The sequence below is a fragment of the Narcine bancroftii genome, chromosome 7, assembly GCF_036971445.1.
Source record: "Narcine bancroftii isolate sNarBan1 chromosome 7, sNarBan1.hap1, whole genome shotgun sequence".
In the NCBI taxonomy this organism is placed as follows: Eukaryota; Metazoa; Chordata; class Chondrichthyes; order Torpediniformes; family Narcinidae; genus Narcine; species Narcine bancroftii.
Genome location: NC_091475.1, coordinates 33,104,557 through 33,126,100, shown reverse-complemented (window position 1 = coordinate 33,126,100; position 21,544 = coordinate 33,104,557). Strand labels below are relative to the sequence as shown.

The window sequence follows — 21,544 nt, the reverse complement described above, 5'->3', positions numbered from 1 at the left end:
GGAAAAATAGAACAAAAATATCTAATCTTAATGGTGAGATTAGGGCATGATTCACAGAATCATGCAGAGAGCAAAGTTAACAGACTGATTTCATTTATCACGAGGGGGAATAATGACAAAAAAAAGATGTGTCTGGTAGTGAGATCCTGTTGTTACTTTTACTAGTTGTGGAAATAGGTAGGTTTGTAAAAAAGTGTCTGTAGAAAGTTTGTCTCCCGCGATGGAGAAACAGAGACTAAGAAAGGGGAGAGATGGACTAAGTGAATTTGAAGCTGGGGTGAAAGTTAGCAGCAGAGTGAGTAAAGTTGACGAGCTCATTATGGGTCGATGAGGCAGTCCCGAGTAGTTGTCAATGTATTCAAGTTTTTAATCCACCTGTTGACAGGGTTGGCATGTATGACCCTAGTTTTTTGGTGCCAAGCTAGTGTGAGCTGTAAAATCATGAGGTATTCTCTCATTTTGCCAGGGAGTTGCTGAGACACTGGACGAGCTCATTCTTGATGGTGAAGTACACTCTGTCACCACAGCACTTCTCTGTTGTCCCCTCCATAATAAGTTGTGTCCAATACCTTGATATTTAAACGTTTCATCTCTTGCCAGACATGTCTCAGTTACTGTGGAGATGTTGACATCAAACTATTCAGAGCCACGACAGCAGAATGATGGTTTCGACTTTTGGTGTTGGAATTGACCAGGAAGCTCCTGACCTTTCTGATCCCAAAACTATTTTGTGGATCAATCAATCAGATGACAATAAACTTGTATGGATGGTCACTGAATTATCCATTTTCCTCCCAGTTGGCAAAGACATGTTCATATTGACTGTGGTCAGTTATTCCTTACAGCATGTAGGTGGAAATGGGATCAAATGGGAGATGACGAGCAGATAAGAGGGAATAGGTTGCAGGGTGAATGGGACAGATGGGATTGCTTTCCTTTGATGGGCAGAATGATTTCCCACTCCATTAAATCAATAAATATGTAAATAATATGCAGTTTGTCAATAATTTGTTTGATTAACAATAAACGCCAACATATGTCAGCATTTAAATACAAACTTTATGTTGTAAACAAGTACTCAGGATTACTCGGCAATGTAAGCCACTATATTAGGAAGATAAATTATTTTAAGTACTATTTATATTGATAATGTTAAAATAAATAAATTGATTGTATTGTTGGAACCATTCAAGTGCATTTTATGGATTTTGCTTTTCTTCATGTACCTGAAAGTAGCTATTTACTTTGGATGAAAAAATTAATACGTGCAGTTTAAAATTTAATTATGGACTAAAATAAGGAAAAGTCTTTCAAAAACTAATTTCAATATTATATAGTTAACTCTCTACTGAAAATGGTGCTTTTTAACTCCTCCATTCTAGATATATTCAATATCTTTGAGAGAAATCATTTCCACAATGCAAGTTTACAGTGTTTGATAGGGGATTTTCTGAAGGTGAATTTCACCTGCACTTTATGTTAGAACAGTGTTATTGAGCATAGAACATGGTGCATAAATTGGGATACTTTTTTCTCTGCTCAGTGTGGTGTGCCAGCTCATTAATCAATGTATCTGAAACTCTCATCAAATTCAGCTTGGGTAGAATTTATGTCATTTGATTTTCTGTTTGGCAAATATTGTGGAAATTTCATCCTGGGTTGTCAGTCAAGAGCAGGGAGATTTCTAATTCTGACATGAATCTTTAATAGTAATATGAGCACCACACTAGTGGGAGGGTTGTCCACTCAGCTGTGATTTTCTAACACCTGCTCATCAGCAGCAGGCATTTTGACCCCTCATTTGAATGTCGCTCAGAAGCAGATTATCTGGGGTTTAAATATTTAAGGTGCTGGGCTGTGGTACCATCGTTTTTTATAACACTACAGGCTGCACTACAACCAAGGTTTGTGACCTTCTGATGTTTACTTCATTTTCAGCTTGGGCAGAATTTATTCCACATGTTAGGTCTCCAGTAAAGCATAAACAACAGCAAGAATAGTTCTGTGAATAAAAGGATCCACTTACTACTCAGACTCCCTTCACTTAGTTCCAACATTGCTAGCCAGTACTGAATTATTCAATGCAATACCACATATTTTGGTCAGTTGAGGAAAAGAATGTTTGAATATCAAGACATCAGACCAGGCCAACAAAACTCATGCAAGAATGATCGATGTCCTTTTATATGAATTGGAGATGGACTCATCTCAAGGCTAGCACTAATGCTGACTCCACAAAAACCTCCAGACTCACTGAAAGGATTAACAAACATCATTATTCCCAGCACTGTGGCCCCAATTAAACACCTTTCTTTGTTGGGTAGGACACATCATTGGGGTGCCTGGCACCAGGCTTTCAAAACAGTCTATTCTGAGTTCTGTCATGGGTAGAAGTGTACAGATTGCAAGAGGGAAAGATGGAAGATGCAGCTGAAGCCTCCTTGAAACATGCAACAAGAATCCTACTGATTCTTGGGAATCCTTGTCCAATAATCAGTCACAGTGGAGAAGCAGCATTCATGATGCCACTGAGGATCTTGAATCCATTCACTGAAATGTATGGGAACCCTGTGAAAATAGCAGAAGGTACATACCAACTCACCACAAAATAAATCTGAATCGTCAATCACGAAGAAAGTATTTTAAATGTATGAATAATGCTGTGACCTTGAGGATTGGGCAGAATCTTTGAGAATGCCAGGAGGGGCATTTCACACCTACATCATCACCTGATCCCAGAGGCCAGTTTGATTCAATAAAGGTGCCACTTGTTTAGTTGACTAATGCAAACAAATTGGTTTCGGAGCTGAAACGTGCACTTATTTTGGGGTATTTTACCGAGAGGATTTGCAGGCTATGAGACATCCTCCATACTTCACACACTTCTGTGCAGTTGGAGTGGATCTTCCTCTACTGCCACATCCTGCTTCCTCTACCCCATCTCTTTCTGTTGACTGTAAGTGTCTGACATGAAATATGATTTGGCAGACTGGATACTAGGTAATGTCACAAAATTACCCAGAATTAATTCCGTTTGCTACCAAATAGAAGTTTTAAAGATTTTTGCCTTTGGAAATTTTAAGGAACATTTGGGGCTGTTTGGAATCTAGATGTCCTGTTTACTTTATGACCCATATTCTGTACCTGCTTTGGAAACATTTGACATTGATTTGAAGCAGCCAAAGTGTAAAAAATATTTTGTTTTCACTCCTGATGTTGACATTGTCACTATCTAAGTTTCAAAAATCAACCTTATGATTGCCTGTGAGTCACATTTAATTTGCAGATTGTAATCAGTGACAGGTCCACACAATTTGGAGATTATGTGGTAAGATCTTGCTGTATTGAGCAAATCTTACTTGGCTAACTTAATTAAAAATGGAGGACTGGCTAATATCTGGCAACACCACAGTCCTGAGCTGAAATGATAAAAACACACAGAAATGCTGGAGGAACTCAGTTGGTCTCACAGCATCCATTGAAGGTAAAGATATATTACCAATGTTTCGGGTTTGAGGCCTCCTTTGAGGTAAAAGTGAAAAAACAGGAAGGCATCTGAATAAAGCCTGAAAGATGGCAGGGGGAGAGAAAGAGAGGAGAGCTGGGCGAAAGGTGATGGGGTGGGGGGGTATTAATGGAAACCCGAGAAATTGATGTTAATGCCATCCAGTGGTCAAGAGAATCGTGGAGTGAGTGGTCCCTGCAGAAGGTGGAGATGGGAAGAGAGGCAAATGTTTCTTGTGGTAGGATCACATAGTAGATGCGGAAATGGCGGGGGAGGATGTGTTGGATGCGGAGGCAGATGGGGCAGTAGGTGAGGACAAGGAGAATCCTGTTCTTGTGTGCGTGGGGATGGAGGGGTCCAGGGCAGATGTGTGGATAATGGAGGATATGTGGTAATGGCCGAGTTAATAGTGGTAGAGGGGAAGCTACGTTGTTTGAAGAAGGAGGAAATCTCGGATGATCTGGCCTGGAAGACTGCATCAATCTGGATCAGTATACAGCATCAGTGATCAGTAAGTGTACTGACGATGTCACTGCCCAAGACCACCATTACTCACTCTAATCAGAAGCCATGGATGACTGCAGAGATGCGTGTGGTGCTGTGGAACTGAGACTCTGCCTTCAGAACAGGCAACAGAGTAGCCCTAGCTAGTGCAAGAGCCAAGCTTTCTAAGGCCATCAGGGAAGTAAAGCGTGCGCATGCCCAGCGCATTCACAGTCACTTCCTGGACAGCAAGGACACGTGATGCATGTGGAAGGGCATCCAAGACATCACCAACCACAAGACTACACCATCTGCCTGTGCTGGTCATGCCTCCCTCCCAGATGCACTGATGTGGCAGTGAAGAAGACCACCTCTCCTTCAAATAATCAGGTGCTATATCTTACAGTGGTCAATGTGAGGACAGTATTAGGCAAAGTCAACCCACGGAAAGCTGCTGGACTGGATAACATTCTTGGCAGAGTGCTCAAGGGATATATGTCTCAGCTGGAAAATGTTCTCACTAACATCTTTAGCACCTCCCTGAGAAACGCCGTGGTCCTAACGAGCTTCAAAGCTGCCACCATTGTCCCTGTGCTGAAGAAGCTGCATGTATCCTGCCTCAGTTACTACTGCTCTTTCGCACCACGTCCATCGTCATGAAGTGCTTTGAGAGGCTTGTCATGGGACACATCAAGCTCCTGCTGCCCCCTCACTGGACTCCCTGCAGTCCGCATACAGATCCATCCACTCTACGGATGATGCCATCACCACCGCCCTTCATCTAGCCCTCATCCACCTGGAAAATAAGGACATGCATGTTCAATTGCTGTTTATTGACTTCATTTCGGCATTCAATGCAGTCATACCTTGATACCTGATAGGGAAGTTGAGCCAGCTGGGTCTAAACACCTCCCTCTGCAATTGGATTCTTGACTTCCTGTCGCGGAGACCTCAGGTAGTCCAGTTCAGAAACTGCCTTTCCAAGACCATCAAACTGATGGTCACCCATGTGGGGCCCCCAGGGCTGAATGCTGAGTCCACTGCAGTTCACTCTGCTGACTCAAGACTGTACAGCAAAACACAGGTCAAACCACATAATTGAGTTCACTGACAACACGACCGTGGTGGGCCTTATCATTTAGAATGAGGAGTCAGCGTACAGAGATGAGGTGCAGTTGCTAACGGACTGGTGCAGAGCCAACAACCTGTATCTGACATTAATAAAAGAGATGGTTGTCGGCTTCAGGAGGGCCCAGGGGCATCACTTCCCACTGACCATTGACAGCAGCTCTATCATTGAGGTCGTCAAGAGTATCAAGTTCCTTGGAGTGCACTTGGCAGAGAATTTCACCTCCTCCCAGCAGCGTCTCTACTTCCTGCAAAGGCTGAGGAAAGTTCATCTCCCACCCTCCAACCTCACTACATGCTACAGAGAATGTATTGAGAGCATCCTGAGAAATTGTATCACCGCCTGGTTTGGAAACTGTCCACCTCAGACCATGAGCTTGCAGAAGATAGTGAAGTCAGCGGAAAAGATCATGGGGTCTCCCTTCCTACCATGATGGACATTTACAACATACAGTGCACACGGAAAGCAATAAACATTGGAAAGGACTTCACACATTCCTCATGTAAACGTTTCTCCCTTCCTGTCATCTAATAGGAGGATCCATAGTACTCGGGCCCTTGCTTCCAGATTGGGCAATGGTTTCTTTTTCCCCCAAGCTATCAGCTCATAAATTCCCAGAACATATGTGGATAGTGTATCATGGACTTTTATTGTATATGTCTTAATATGTTAACTTCTATTTTAACTTGTATTTATGTAAATCTGCTCCATGATCCTGGAGAAACTCTATCTCATCTTTACCGTCCAATGCATGGTATGAACGACAAATAAAGGTGACTTGACTTGACCCTGGGTGCAGATGCGACGGAGATAGAGGATTTGAGAGAAGGAAATGGAATCATTATGGAGGATAGGGTGTGAAGAGGTGTAGTCGAGGTAGTTGTGGAAGTAGGTGGGTTTGTAAAAGATATCTGTCGAAAATTTGTCTCCTGAAATGGAGACAGAGAGATTGAAAAAAGGGAGAGTGTTGCTAGAGATGGCCCGTGAGTTTGAGGTTGGGCTGGAAGTTGGCAATGAAGTGGATAAAGTTGACGAACTCATCATTGGTGTGTGATGAAACACCAAAGTAGAGGAAGAGTTGAGGTTTGTAGCCAACAAAAAGACAGTCACAGCTGGGGATCAGAGCTGAAATTGACTATATAACCATATGACCGTTTACAGCACGGAAACAGGCCACGTCGGCCCTTCAAGTCCGTACTGGTTCACTTGAACAACTCCACTAGCTCCTCCGCAAACTCCTGAAGAAGTAGAGGCTTTCTTCATGATGCCATTATCTTAGGTATTTATAAAATCAGAACTATGGCCACTTTGACTGCTGGTTAAAGCCCACATAAATCAGGGCAGTGATCTGGGGCTGGCAAATTGATGAAGCACTTTTCTTTCAGAATCAGAATCTATTGCCACGAATAAGTCATGAAATTCAGTGTTTTGCGACAGCATCATAGTGAAACATACATATCAAAACCATCTTACGACATTACTATAAAAATAAAATAATAATAACAAGCTTGAAAAGTAAGGCAGTGTCTTTGGTTCATTGATTACTCAGGAATCTGATGTCTGATGGCAGCGGGGAAGAAGCTGTCCTTGTGCCGCTGAGTGCTCATCTTAGGCTCCATCTTTTTCCACGATGGTAGCAGAATGAAGTGGACATGGCCTGGGTGGTGGGGGTCTTTGAGGATAGAGGCTGCTTTTTAGAGGATGCATTCCCAGTCCATGTATACATTTTAAATAAAGTGATGGTACAATCAAACTATCTTTTGAATGAAAATAATAATTCATTTTATCGTTACTGTTCAGTGGTTAATATTTTGTCATGTACTTTGTGGACCACTAAGAAAACCACTGAATAAGATAAAAGAGAAATAAATCAGGTTTTGGATCTGATGTATTTCTGGATCTGCATGTACTTGACTTGTCTACCCGTTAATCTGAGTGGCTAATTCTAACCCTTCATATAGAAGAGTATTCGCTCCATGGGTATGGTCCCATCTGCAGAACTTACCCAGTCTCCTGAATAAATAGGCCATTTTTACGCGATTCTCTGGTTTGCTCATCGTAAGAGGCACAACTGCAGAGCTTGATTCGAAGAGATGACTACATAATCCCCCACACCCAGCCCAAGTGTTGGGGAGTGCATTATTCTCAGGTGGGCTGTACCCAATCCTGTTGCTGTCTGTAACATGTGAGTGAGTTGCTCTCTCATTGACCACTGGTGCCTTCTGGTGAGCTCAGCACCAGAAAATATTATTGTAACTAATACGAAAGGCAAAGTGACAAGAAAGATTTTTCTGTAGCCGGTAGAAGAATTTCAGGACCAAGACCTTAACAATTTCTAGAAAACAGGTGAACAGTAAGAACAGAACACTCCTATGTTATTGACAATTTCATATCAGTAAGATTAGAATCACTTTTCACACAAACTGGTACAAAAACTGTTCTTTTGATTTATTCTCAATAGGGGGAAAAAAAGATTGATTGATGATTGATATGCAGTTGGCAATAGTTATGTCATGTTTAGTTACTTTTGCCCTCTTAGTTCAGAAAGGAGCTCTCGGGGGCACTTTAACATCAAAGGGCCATTTACTATGAAGTATTGCTTGATCTGAACATCAATAAAAGCTGCTTAGAGTAAAGTGTATATAGATCAGTCCTGTGATAAGATGATGTGGAGCAGCAGATACAAATTCTGCTGCAATACAACTATGTAATTCATGAGATATGATCTTACTCAAAGGCATGCCCATGTTCAAATCCAACTGTAGAGAATATTTTTTTCCCTCTCTATGCTGTAATCAGTTTGGTCAATAAGCATCCTTTTCTGATTGAATTCGAGTGTTAATTGCAATCTTTATCTATACTTTTAAAGCAAACTGCATGATATTTATCTCTGCATTTTGTCGTTTTCTTGGGCCGTCCATCAGTATCGAGCATGATGTGCTTCCACTCCATTCTGTGGACTCAGAAGTACCCATGAGTATGAGACCTACAACTCTGCCACATATGAGGCAGTCAAGTAACTTATGAAGTCGTGTGCTCTTTCTGCCACATATACTGTGTCTCTGTGCATTCCCGACAGATAGTCTCGAAGTTCTCAAAGCCATAATGAAATTCCTTCTCCATTTCGATCTTGCATGAGTCAGGGAGATGTCAGTTTTTTTTGTGAGGAAGCTTTGAGAATATCCTTCAATTGTTTTCTGTATCCGCCTGGTAATCCCTTGCTTTTATGGAACTTGGAAAGGAATAACTGTTTTGGGAGTTTTACTTCAGGCATACAAATGACATGGCCTGCCCATTAGAGATGACTAGAGCCTTGTTGTTGACTAGGGTTGATTCACTTATCCTGTCTCAGAAGCATGCAGAAAGGCAGATTAGTGCTACCAGTAGATCTTGGGCTTTGTATTGAGTTTGAGGTCTTGATCTTCAAACACTGTTTTCTTTACATAACCAAAGATGTGCTGATATATTGTAGGTCATAGTGTATTTTATCATCGGCACTTGACTCCTAACATAGCTATGTCCAGTGTTTTGTGAATATTAAATGTTAGGTCCATTCATTAGTGAATAAGCCCATGATAATTTATAGATCAACCTTCAAACATGTGGGTGCGCTAATGCTTTCTGTCTGTTGCAATTTGATGGCTGAAGTTTGGCTGGTTATGGTTCTGGGTCGCAGACAGCAAGTGTTGAACAGTTTCTCATTTTCCCTGCAGATTAATTCCACTCTAGTATGAAGCTTGTTAGTGGCAAAGTGCAGCACTGTATAACAATCTTTGGTGTAAAGTAGTGGATAATGACACAACCTTCCTCGACACCATAAGAGACTGAATCTGTTGTGGAGATAATTTCTCTAGAAGTGAATGTCAGGACCGCTGTGAGCCTGGACAGAAAAAAAAATCACACCATTTACTCTCAGTTTGGTTAATATGGACAACAATGTGTGAGCGAACTGAAGCGTTAATAGTAGTCACAGGTTTCTGGAGACTATTGTTTAATGCAAAATACAGAGCATTTATATTTCGATAATGCACCTCTGTAGACGAACACTTGAAGAGCAGTTAGATATTTTTCCCCAATCTGCGGAATGTGAAGTTAATCAGATGTGAACTGTTAGGTCTGCTTTGTTCATGAATGAGTGAGACAAACACCAGGCTGAGTCGAAATCAGGGTTCTTTGTTCTTTATTACCGGATTGTAACACTTGCGACTAACCATGTTAGTCGGAGAATGCATTCTGCCGTTATCAGCAAAATGGTGATTTTTTATACCCTTGGATACGTGCTTAGAACATCATCATATCATTACTTGTCCAATGACTAAAACTGTTGCTATCCTTTCCCTGCTAGCTTCCTGCCTCTCAATCCATCAATGTCTCTCTTATCTTGTAAGTACAAGGATGCATTCACATCTTGTTACAGCCCTGTCCATCTCCCAAACACTCCCTGTAACTCCTTACACATTCCCATCTCATGATGTTTTACCTTACAGAACGCAGAGCAGCACAAAATGTCAAATGTGCTGTAGTAGCAGAAAATGTATTGAGGAAGTCACACAGTCTGCCTCCCCACTAGGACCTCTTATTCTATTCAATCCCCTTTTTGATCATAGTGGCAAACAAGGGAAATTTGGAAGAACAAGGTTAGCAGAGCTAGGACTTTTCTCTCTGGAGTCAACAAGGCTGAGAGGTGACTTAATGGAGGTCTACAAGATTAGGAGAGGCAAAGTTAAGGTCGACAGCCAGCACCTTTTTCCTTTTTTCCCAGAGCGGGAATAGCAAACACCAGAGGGCATCTGTATAAAGTGAAGGGAGGAAAGTTTAAGGGAGTCATCAGGGGTAAAGTTTTTACACAGGGAGTTGTGGGTGCCTGGAATGCCTTGCCAGAGGTGGTGGTAGAAGCTGAAACATTAGAAGCATTTGAGGGACTCTTAGACAGGCACATAGATGGAAGAAAAATAGAGGGTTAAGAGGTAGGAAGGGTTTAGTTTTTTTTTGGTATGAATATATAGGTTAGCACAAGATCGAGGGCCAAAGGGCCTGTACTATGCTGTAGTGTTCTATATTCTAACAGTGTACTTGAATGATATCCCTCTTCAAAAACTGTTAATTTACATTTTGGCACGATGATAAGAGAGAGATAAATGGGCACCTTCGCTGCACTCTTTATTTCTGTATCCAAGTGCAACATTGGTTATATCCAAGTTTCTTATACAACGCCGTCCTTTGTAGAGACAAATAAGTAAGTGAATATTCTGACATGGTGTTGGTGAGCAACAAAACCATCAAGCCATCACCACACTCGTACGTCAATGTTTGCCTTGTCAGAGCATTTGGGCTGGTATTGAGAACTTTGAGTCCATGCATGTGGAAGTTCAATTTAATGGTGAAAGAAGCACACTACCTCTCAAGCTACCCACTCACCTGCTCCAACAGGCACCTCCAGCCCTTCTATGGAAGATAGTCTGTAGTTTTTAATCTGATCTCATGAGCACCAATACAAAAACTGGAGTGGAAGCAAATAGCCTTGATCCGAACAGACTGTGTAAGAAGAGGCTGAGACTTCCATGTCTTTCAAAAGAAATTTATGTTTAGAAACAAAATTTGTTTCTGATGTTGTCTGATATGGTTGGAAAAAGAAACCTCTGTCACCTCTTCCATTTTTTACTGTGTGAAACAGGGCCTAATCATGACTGAAAAATATTTGGTTAAAATTGACAACCATATAAGTTTCATCCTGAAGTAACATTGTAAACATACAGTATAGCCTCTATATTAAATAGGTCATTGATTTGTCTCTGAGTACCATGGCATCAGAATGGATGATTACAAAGAAGCACAAAGTAGAAACCGGAGTGAAAGCCCAGAAACTGAGGATGTAAAAGAAATGACATGCTTGTTAAACATGTATATTAGACCTTTGACATGTGGTCAAATAGAATGCAAATAAGGAAAATAGTGATATTCTGAAAGAAATAAAGAACAATTCTAAACAGAGGCAAATTCTACCCTTTTAAGAAGAATAAAGATAGTGATTTTTAAATTTAAAAAATTTAAACATTTAAAAAAAACATTTTAAAATTTAGACATATAGCATTGTGACAGCCCAATTTACGCCTCGGTACAATTTTGAAGAGTGGAGGAAATCAGACCCTTGGAGAAAACCCACGCAGACACAGGGAGAATGTACAAACTCCTTACGGACAGCACGGAATTTGAACCCCAGGTCCAGTCCCGCTCTCGATTGCTGGCACTGTCAAGGTGTTGTGCTAACTTCTTCTCTAACAATGTCTCCTATGAAATCTGTCAAGTCCCTAATGGAATGGGAAGATTTGATATATCTTTATTTAGAAAAAAAAAATTCAGTATCTGATCAAAATAGGTAGAAGACATAGAAGCAATCAAACCAGCCATTTGATCCAGTGAATATATAAGCCATCAAGCTCATTCTATACTCATTCTGCATTAATCCTACTTTTACGTTCCCATATTCCCATCAACCATCCCCAAGTTTTACCACTTACCTATGCACGAGGGGTATTTTACAGTAGCCAATTAATCTTTGAACCTGTATATTTATGGCATGTGAGATGTACAGTAGGTATAAACATTTGGATTTGGAGAGAAGATACTAACAGAAATCTCTGGTATTCAACAGACAATCACTCAAATGAATTTCAGTGCATTCATGGGATGACGTGAAGATCCATTCATAGTCTCACCCAGAGAACGATGCCTCATACGCCAGGTGGTTGTTCATTGACTTCAGTTCACCGTTCAATGCAATCATATTTTAGAGGCTGACAGGTAAACTGGAACTCAACACCCCTCTCTGCAACCTGATCTGGATTCTTGATTGAATGGCCACAGTCTATCTGGGTTGGCAGCAAAACCTCAAGACCCATCAAACTGAGCATTGGTGCACCTCAAGCTGCATGCTCAACCCGCTACTGTTCATGCTGCTAACGCATGACTGCACTGCCAGGTTTAGCTCCAACAAAATCATCCTGCTTGCAGATGACTCAATGGCAGTTAGCCTCATTGGCCACAAGAATGAGTCAGCTTACAGAGAGATTTGACAAAGGAGCAAGAGCAACAACCTGAGTCTCAATGTGAACAAGACAAAGGAGATGATTGTGGACTTTAGGAGGACAAAGGACCACTCCTCAATACATATCAATGGGTCTGTCATAGAAAGAGTGGGCACAACAAAGTTCCTTGGTGTTCATTTAAAGCACCTTCTCATTAGTCATGAAGGCAGAGCAGTGCCTACACTTCCTAAAGGGGTTAAGGAGGGCAACATTACCAGCCACCATTCGACAGGAACACAATAGAGAGTGTCCTGGCTGGCTTGTGTCATAGAGTGATATGGTAATTGCAAAGCATTAGATCGGAAGTCAGTACGGAGGGTGATTAAAACTTCTGAGAACAGCACTGGGGTCTCCCTTCTCTCTGTCAACGATATCTACAGGGAACGACACTTAAAAAAGGGCTGAGAGAATCATTGAGGACCTTTATCATCCATCCCGCAGTATCTTTGAGGCACTACTTTCAAGGAAGAAGTACGAGAGCATAGCCGATGAGACTGATAAATAATTCTAGAAACCAGTAAATAATTTTTAGATACGTTTATTTTGGATAGCGATGTATATTTGTCATTTCTGTGTAGAGTGTGTGTACTGTGGTCCAGAGATGTGCTGTTTCATTGGGTTTTATATGTATATGTACAATCAGGTGACAATAAACTTGAACACATTTACAAAGATAGATAAGGTGGATAGTGGAAGGGATTTGGGAAGAAAACTGGAGCAGTATTTCCAGTAGGAAGTGCCGACTCGATTGATTTTGTTGCTGGTTCAGTGTAAGAGAACAAGGTTGCAGATTTGAATTTATTGTTTGTTGCTGTACCAGCTGCTCCAAATGAAAATGTTTGGTGTTTATTCTGATGACTGATATATAATGACACAAAAAACCTTTGTCTTCATTAATAATATTCTTTTATTGCATTCTTTATCATCTCACAGCAAGTGGAAATGTTTGCAAGTTCCAGTACAAACTAAGCCATTACAAGATGCACTGAAATAAAATGTCAGGGTGTATCTGATTTTTGAAAAATATATGTCTGCTTTTCTGAGTAAAAGCCCCATCTTACTTTGTACAAAATTATGTTATTGTAAAATTGTGTTTCTTGACACTGCATGACAATTCTAGTTTATCATCAGATAATTAACAAAATAATGCAAGTGTCACACTTTGATTTTGTCTAAGAGGCTCATTTAATCAGTTGTACAAATCATTATTGCTCCTTTTGATTTTAATTATCTTCCTTATACCACATAAAAATCTTCATAATAAGCAGATGATTTGTTGTGGTGCATACCGCACTAAATGAAAATGAAGCTCTCAAAATTCAACCACATTTGTCAAGCAACTAGGTTGCATCTTTTGCTGAACATTAAATATAAGTTTTGTGTAATGCAATTCAGACCTCCTGAAAAAAAATTGTGAAATTGACCAAAACCAGTAGCACTAACTTCTACTGTGATGAAATGCTTTGAGAGGCTGGCCATGGCCAGAAATAACACGGACCTAAGTAAAAATCTTGACCCATTGCAGTTTGCCTATCGTCACAATCGCTTCACAGTAGATCCAATATCACTGGCCCTCCTCCACTCAGCTCTGAAACATCTCAAAAACAATAATTTGTATGTACGGTTTTTCATCCATTGACTACAGATCGGCCTTCAATACCTCAGCGCTGGTCAAGAAGCTACAAACTCTACGTCTCTGTAACCCTCTCCCCACTCTGGAACTGGATCCTTGACTTTCTCATTGGAAGACGACAGTCAGTACAAATTGGAAACAATCTCTCTTCCTCACTGATTATCAATACAGGTGCACCCCAAGGATGCGTGCTCAGCCCACTGCTCTACTTGTTATACACCCATGACTGTGGCCAGGCACAATTCCTTCGCCATCTTCAAGTTTGTCGATGACACCACAGCTGTTGGCAGAATCACAAACTTCAATGAGATAGCGTAGAGGAGGGAGATAACTCAGCTCGTTGAATGGTGCAATGATAACAACCTTGCACTCAATGTCAGCAAAACCAAGGAGATGATTATGGACTTCAGGAGGAAGTCAAGGGAACATGTCCCAGTCCTCATCGAAGGCTTAGTAGTTGAGAGAGTCAAGAACTCCAAATTTTTGGGTGTTAATATCTCTGAGGATCTGTCCTGGAGCCATCATGTTGAAGCAATCACAATAAAGGCATCTGAGGAGATTCAGCATGTGAACTCCCAAGACAAGAATAAACTACAGAGAGTTGTTAACTCGGCCTGCGACATCACAGGCACCAGGCGTCACTCTATCGAGGACATCTACACGAGGAAGTGTCCTAAAAAGACAGTTTCTATCCTCAAAGACTCCCACCACCCAGGCCACCCCCTCTTTAATTTGCTACCATCGGGAAAAAGGTACAGGAGCCTAAAGGTGAGGACTCAGCGGCACAAGGACAGATTCCTGAATAATCAATAGTTTTATGAACCGAAGACACTGTCTCATCACTTCTCATGTACTATTATTGTTTATTTATTTTTTCCCTATAGTGATACAGTGAGATGGTATAAAATTAATGTACAGCTGTGACGTTGCCGCAAAACACCAACTTTCATGACTTGTTCATGACAATAAATTCTGATTCTGATTCACAAGCAGCACATTAATGGGAACATATGTGTTCTCAAAATGAGCTGGGTGTTGAATGTGTGCTGACCGCTATGAAACAAGTCAGAGCTTAAAGTGGACTGCGCAGCAGCTGCAATAAAAACTGCAATGGAGGTGAAGGAAATGTCGCGGAGGAGGAATTGTGATGTTCTCCCACATGCTTAATCGTGAGTGAGCATAGACCAGATTATTGACTGTACGCAAAAGCTTCATCTTACATGGGCAATGGAGTGCACGAGGGACATGACTCCCTGGAAAATGTCAGGTGCGATAAGCTGAAACATGCAAAGGTTTATTCTGAGCTAGTTTCCCTCTGTCACACAGGTCACAACTGGACTCTTCTTCTTGTTGAGTTAGACGTTGTTGTAACTCTCAATGCTATAAATTATTCCAGTTAACTGCTTAGTGTGATAAAATCAACGTAATGTGTCCTAGGTCTGTACCACCAAGGCCAATGGAAGCATTTGAACCAGCCTTTAATTTTAGTAAAACGCAGCTGGAAGGACAAGGACAGCATTTACAATCAATTTGTGCAGTTGTGGTGAGCCTCAGGAAGATGGTGGCTCACCACATTCCGTGGGAAATCAGGGTGATCATTATTTCTAGGTACCTACCTTCCATTTGTAATTACAACGAAGCTCAGGTTCTATGTGTGTTCCTGTTGTCCTCCTTCTGTTGCTGCTCTTATATGTTCACCAGCACAGTCACAAAATCACAAGCTAAGCAAATCAACGTGAAAATATTTTAGATAATCAGAACAAAGCCCTTTTGCTTGTCCTATAATTTCTATGCAGAACTCCCCTGCACAAACTAGAAAGGAGGAGGCTGCAACTGCAGACCTCAAGCAGCCCTGGACTAAGTGGTCTGGTTTCAGACCGGACTGTTGTCTGATGAGTGACAGCAATCGGAGCCACGTGACCAGTTGAATGAAAAATAATTGGTTGGAGTGAAGAACAATGCCGTGATGTTGAGAGAAAGTGAAGTAGATTCACACTCCATGGAGTTGCACCTGGGTCATGTAATTATGTGCTGAAGAGTTAGAACATCTTCTGATCTTCCCACATTACTGCCTGCAAAATTGGTCAGACAAAACCCCTTGGCAGGACTGCTGCACAATCTTCCATCCAAACAATTGAGACTTGAATGACCTGTTTTTTCCCCCTCTGTATTGCACAGTCAGTTTGTTTACAAGAATGTTTACATTTCTTTATTTGTTTACATATGTATATGTTATCTGATTGTGGAGAAACACGTAGCCTTCCTGCCTGTCTGGAATATTGTGATTTGCGGATGGTCACGCGTCCTCCCTGTCTGAAACTTATTCGGAAGTCACATCACCTGTCAATCAAGTTGGACTCTGGCCACCCATTAGTGCACACCTTGCGATTGGCTCATTTAAATGACCTAGGGATTATTGACTTGGTGCCCAGATCAGAACTGTATAAAACATTGAAGCATAGCACATTTCTTTCTCTCTGCCTCGTGGTCCAAGCCCCAGACATCATTCAATGCCAGGTCGCTACTGTGGAAGTACCACAGGTAAAGTGTGCACTACTCTTAAGCTGAGCTGTAGTACTGCAATACATCAGTGCTTTCAGAGAGCCATCCCCTGTGGGTACAAGGAACCGGATGTGTGTGTTTAGGTTCCTGTCTTGTTAGAGTGTGTTAGTAATGTAACTGTATATTACTTAACACTGAGCCACATCCCGAGGTACAGGGATTGGGAATGTCTGCTGAAGCCCATCTTGTGTGCTAGTAACCGTATATTACTTAACACTGAGCCTCACCCCGAGATACAGGGATCAAGAGTGTCTGCTGAAGTCCCTGTCTGTTAGTGTGTAGAGTGTAGGTGGCCAGTGGTATTGGAGTCCAACCTGGGACAGATGTGAATGACTATAACTATAGTTTTTTTAGTAATTGAGTATCGTTTGTCGTTCTCCCGTTTGTCTCCTGTGTGTTCATGAAAGTTACCTGTGATTTTAACACTTGTGTTCAGACTCATTTCTCTGTGAACCCACCAAACCTGATACTCTTCCAAACACAACAGTATGCTGAGTACAGTTTTTTTTTTCCACTACCAATAAGCAGTAATTCTGCCTCACCCCAGGGTAAAGAATCTCAGGTTTGTATGTGATGTATGCAGTGTGACGATAAAATCTGAAATCTCTTTCCTCAGTGGTAAGAAATATATTTGGCTCAGATTATCACTTTGGATATGTAGGTTTTATTTCATATTGGATCTTAGTCACTATTCAAATTTAGCCTTTGTGTATCTAGGAATATCTATAGAAAGAAACCATCATCACTGATATGCAACATTGCATGTCCACCATACAATTTAAAATGGGAGTATGAAACCAGTAACAGAATGATCTTGGAGCAACAAGCATGGAGCTTTTACATAAAGTGTTTGCATTACACTTAGTTACATGTTGTACCAATAATACATTGCAATAATAGTAATTTAAAAGATTGGAACCCAACATGCTAATCCCATGGTTGATGTTAATGCATCTGGCACATTTTGCACTCATTAATCTGACAATGTTTGAACCACAGCCGAGATCTGCATTAATGTATCTTATTTGGGATTTATAACAAAGGGGCAGGAAGCAAGCAGTATATGGAAACATCATCATAAATATCCTGAAGCAAAGACATTTGTGTTTTGCCTGCCTGGATGACATGGCAATCTTTCAGCTTCCATGTAAGCAGTTTGAAAAGTCCATGCGTGTTCTATACTGAGGGGTTTTGTGCTGAGGATGGCTTTGTTACTGTGGCCTTAACATTGTCCATACCATTATTAAATCGGACAAATTATGAGAAATGGATTAACTGCTGATTAATATATAATAGAATTAGATGTCTTAAGATATGTGATATGTATATGATATGTTGTACGCTATTACTAGATGACTATGTATGTAGGTTTATATTAAACTCAATGAAAATATTTTAAAAAGAAAAGAACATTGTCCATAACCAATGCCATTAAATGTTAAATTTTAAAAAAAAGTAAAGCAGAGCTTCTTTCTTACAGTAATAATGATGCAAATATTGTTAATAATGTAAGTAAATAAGCCAATCGGCTTTTACCTTTGGATTCAGGAAGTTTTCCATGAAAAAAGTTTGCACTGCTACTCATTAGAGTCAGGCATGTTTCAAAGACTTCAACAATGTTTTTCTCAGGAACAAAATGGTAATCCACTGTGAAAATTAGATTTATAGAATCAAAGGTTGGTTGACTCACAGAAAATGCAATACTATAAATCCAAAGTCATACATAACAGAAACATAGTAATAATGAAAGTAGCTCGACATGTTGCTTATATCCTGATAATGGATTCTAACTAAACCTTCAATTTCAATGTGACTTTGTTCAATTTGGTAAATTACTACTATTTAGAAGTCTCATTAAATGTCCCCATATTATTAAAAAAAGGCAAATAATGTAATAAAGCAACTCAAAGGCCAAATATTAAAAAAGATGGAAGCCTGAAACAAAAACATAAACTTCTGGTAACACTTGACAGGTGATGCAGTGTGGTTGTGGAGAGATAATATTTCAGATCTGAAATGTTAACGTCGCACCCCTTTGAGAAACTTCGATTTTTCTTTATATGAATTTCTGATATCTCAGAGTTTATTTAAAAAAAAATAGAATATATTCTTCTGAACATAACGCAAGGCCATGAATGGAACAGTAATTCCTGAATGGTATTACTGACAGTGATTTATAATAAGTAGCAGAAACCTTCAGGGTCGCATAAACCCTTCATCAGATGAGGAATTGCTCAAATGAATCTAAGTTTCAGTAATTTATCATTCTTGGATAAAAGGACCTGTGGAAAAAATTGTGGATGTAAAATTCTTGAGTAAATTCACTGTATATAGAACAGTGTTCTTATTTAGTGTCTTTCTGATTTTTGTTGATCGATGAAACTATTTCATAGGATGCCCAGTACATGTTTTTCCTCTAACTTATAAGCATAATATTCCATGGGAGTTATGAGTAATGGCTGTTAAACAGATTGTTTACTCTGCAGTAAAGTGTATTCATTTATCAAGGGTATTCAATAAGAGGCTCCATGTTGTCCTTGGAGTTATTTGAGCCAATTATTTTACTGCTGAAAGAAGATCTTTTTCATTAACATACATTGGAACAGGTGGCACATTGTGATAAATACTCATGTTTGCATGTCTTTATTGAATGCTGCACACTTCCTGTAAACTGTGCTGCTAGAGGTATGTTGCTGGTGGTAGCACTTGTACGAGCTTTAGAAATCCTCCTCATCTCTGTTCCTTCAGAGTCCAGGTGAGGAGGAATTCCTTGATCCAGAGGGCGGTGAATCTATGGAATTTGTTGCAGCGTATTGCTGCAGAGGCCAAGTCACTGGGTATATGAAAGATAGAGGCAGTTAAGTTCTTGATTAGGAAGAGAATCAAGGATCATGGGAAGAAGATGAAAGAATGGGATTGAAAAGGATAGTAAATTTGCCTCGATCTTATGATCTAAGGTTTTCCATTTCAGGTAAGACCGTCACTGCAGGCATTTTCTGACTGGTTCTATTAAAATCTCCTTGGGTTAAAATTGGAAATACATCCACAAAATTTATTCCCTTTGACACTCATTCTGAATTTCAGACGGAATTTTCACAAGACACTCATACTTTTATCATACACTATGACCAGTGAAATGTTTTTTAGACAGCAATGTTGGAAACATTTGTGAAAAATTTAACATAATTACTCATCTTGTGGTCGTTTACACTGCACCCCTTAAGTTCCTGTGGGCGTTCGTCCCGGTGCTTTGACGTGGACAATGTGGCTAGTGTCATCAGCTGGACGTTGAATTCACGAGGTGAGTTTTGCGGTGCGATTTAGACTGCGGGCTTCCCCCGAAAAATAATAGGGGTCCTGCAGGATAAATCGCCGTGCAGGAATTGACTAAAAATTCCTGCACTTTCCTTTTTAGACTGCCCGTGTAACGACAAATTTTGTTGATTGTGCAGTTACTCCCTGACTGATGCCTTTCCTGTTTACAGCTGATTGAATCACCAGACAATGGAAGAAAAATCTAAATTTCTCAATTTGCATACAAATTTTTCTCTTTGTTGTTGGGCTTCTCATTGAGTGTGATAAAGATCTTCTGTTTTGTATCTTAACTAAAGGAAATATGCTTTTTTATATTTGTAGATATAGTTATGAAAATATGTAAGAGAGTAGACCTCTATTGTCAAGAATGAAGTAATATTCCATGTTTATCATTTCATTTTGGATTATTTTTTCTTGTATGTAAAAGCATTAACAGAAAATGCCTATTTCCATAACTAAAGCACAGACAATGCCATTTTATATTTGGGATACATTAAAACTGACAAATTGATTTGCTTTAAAGTCATGTTCCAGATATGGTTAAGTTTCCAGCTAAGATAACAATTGAAAGTTGTGATTTAGCTCACTTATTAGGATCTAGCTGACTTAGGTTTAACTTGAACCCTAATAAATTAAACTGAAAACAACTCAAAAACAGGAGCAGGGTTTGTGATGTGTGGATAACTGCCACCCACTGCTTCCAATACAGGCAGCACATTGCCTGCTAATTTACATCAGTGTTGTGTGCAGCCATTAGGAACCAAGCTATTGATTGGCAGCTGGTATCACCAGGGGATAAATATTGTGAATAGATAGCACTTATTAAAAAACAAAATAAAAGCACTTCAAAGCTATCCTCAATGACTTAAAGCCAATCTGCACCCATACTCATGCACTGTTGCGGGTAGTTGCAGCCTAGCCCAGAATCTCTGGACCTCTTCCAGGATAATTAAGTTAGGGGAATTGTAAACCCATTTTGTGCTGTCCAGTGTTGACCAATTGTTGTATCCTGAATTTCCATAAAATATCAGTGGGCTCCAGTATGTTGTTTTCCAACTGATGCAGATAGATTCATACAGTAGGACCATCATTACTCTATGTGTACAATGACCCTAAATGCAAAGGATTTCTGTCTCCAGTGATCCCCTTAAATTCATAGGATTGAAAAGGACTGTGGGAAGCAAAAGGATCACAAGTTCAAGAAGAGACTAGGCAGTGGTGGATTAACTACTACCAGGCTGAGCTTTAATAAGGCTTGCCCTGCCCCACCTAACATCCCTGCTCCTGCTGGGAGCAAGAGATCCCCACTCCTGCTGTGAGCCCGAGGTCCCCACTCCTGCTGTGAGCCCGAGGTCCCCACTCCTGCTGTGAGCCCGAGGTCCCCACTCCTGCTGTGAGCCCGAGGTCCCCACTCCTGCTGTGAGCCCGAGGTCCCCACTCCTGTCGGAAGCCCAATGTCCCCACTCCTTCCGGGAGCCTGAGGTCACCTCTCCTGCTGAGAGCCCGATGTCCCCGCTCTTGTCAGGACCCCTCCCTTTCAGGCCCCTAGGCTTAAGCCTACTCAGCTTAACAGTTAATCCGCCACTGAGAGCAGGAAGCAAATAATGTTCATTACAGTCAATGCAGGCTGGTTGTACATGAAGATTACATGGTGCTAATCAAGGGGCTCCTTAGCTGTCAACCTACCTGAGTGTTACTGAAGCTTCAATCATTCAGACAAAATGATATACTTAGTAAAGGCTTTAGAATTAAGGGGATGAGTCTCTCAGAACAGTACATCCAGTCTACAACCAATGCTTGAAGCCACAGTATTTATCCAAGTGGCCCAGTTA

At 40.6% G+C, this 21,544-nt stretch overlaps 1 long non-coding RNA gene across 2 annotated transcripts in view; it reads right to left on the bottom strand.

Annotated features, from left to right (window-relative positions):
- LOC138738706 (uncharacterized) overlaps positions 1–21,544 on the bottom strand; it is a 282,524-nt gene that overhangs the window by 8,823 nt on the left and 252,157 nt on the right. Inside the window, exons 5-7 of one of the 2 annotated variants that reach the window (XR_011341685.1) lie at positions 17,934–18,044; positions 15,452–15,556; positions 1,937–2,568 (exon numbers count right to left, since the gene is read on the bottom strand). This is a non-coding gene — a long non-coding RNA (uncharacterized lncRNA). Of the gene's footprint in view, positions 1–1,936; positions 2,569–15,451; positions 15,557–17,933; positions 18,045–21,544 lie in introns of those variants that run through there. The other variant, XR_011341683.1, reaches the window with a different exon arrangement.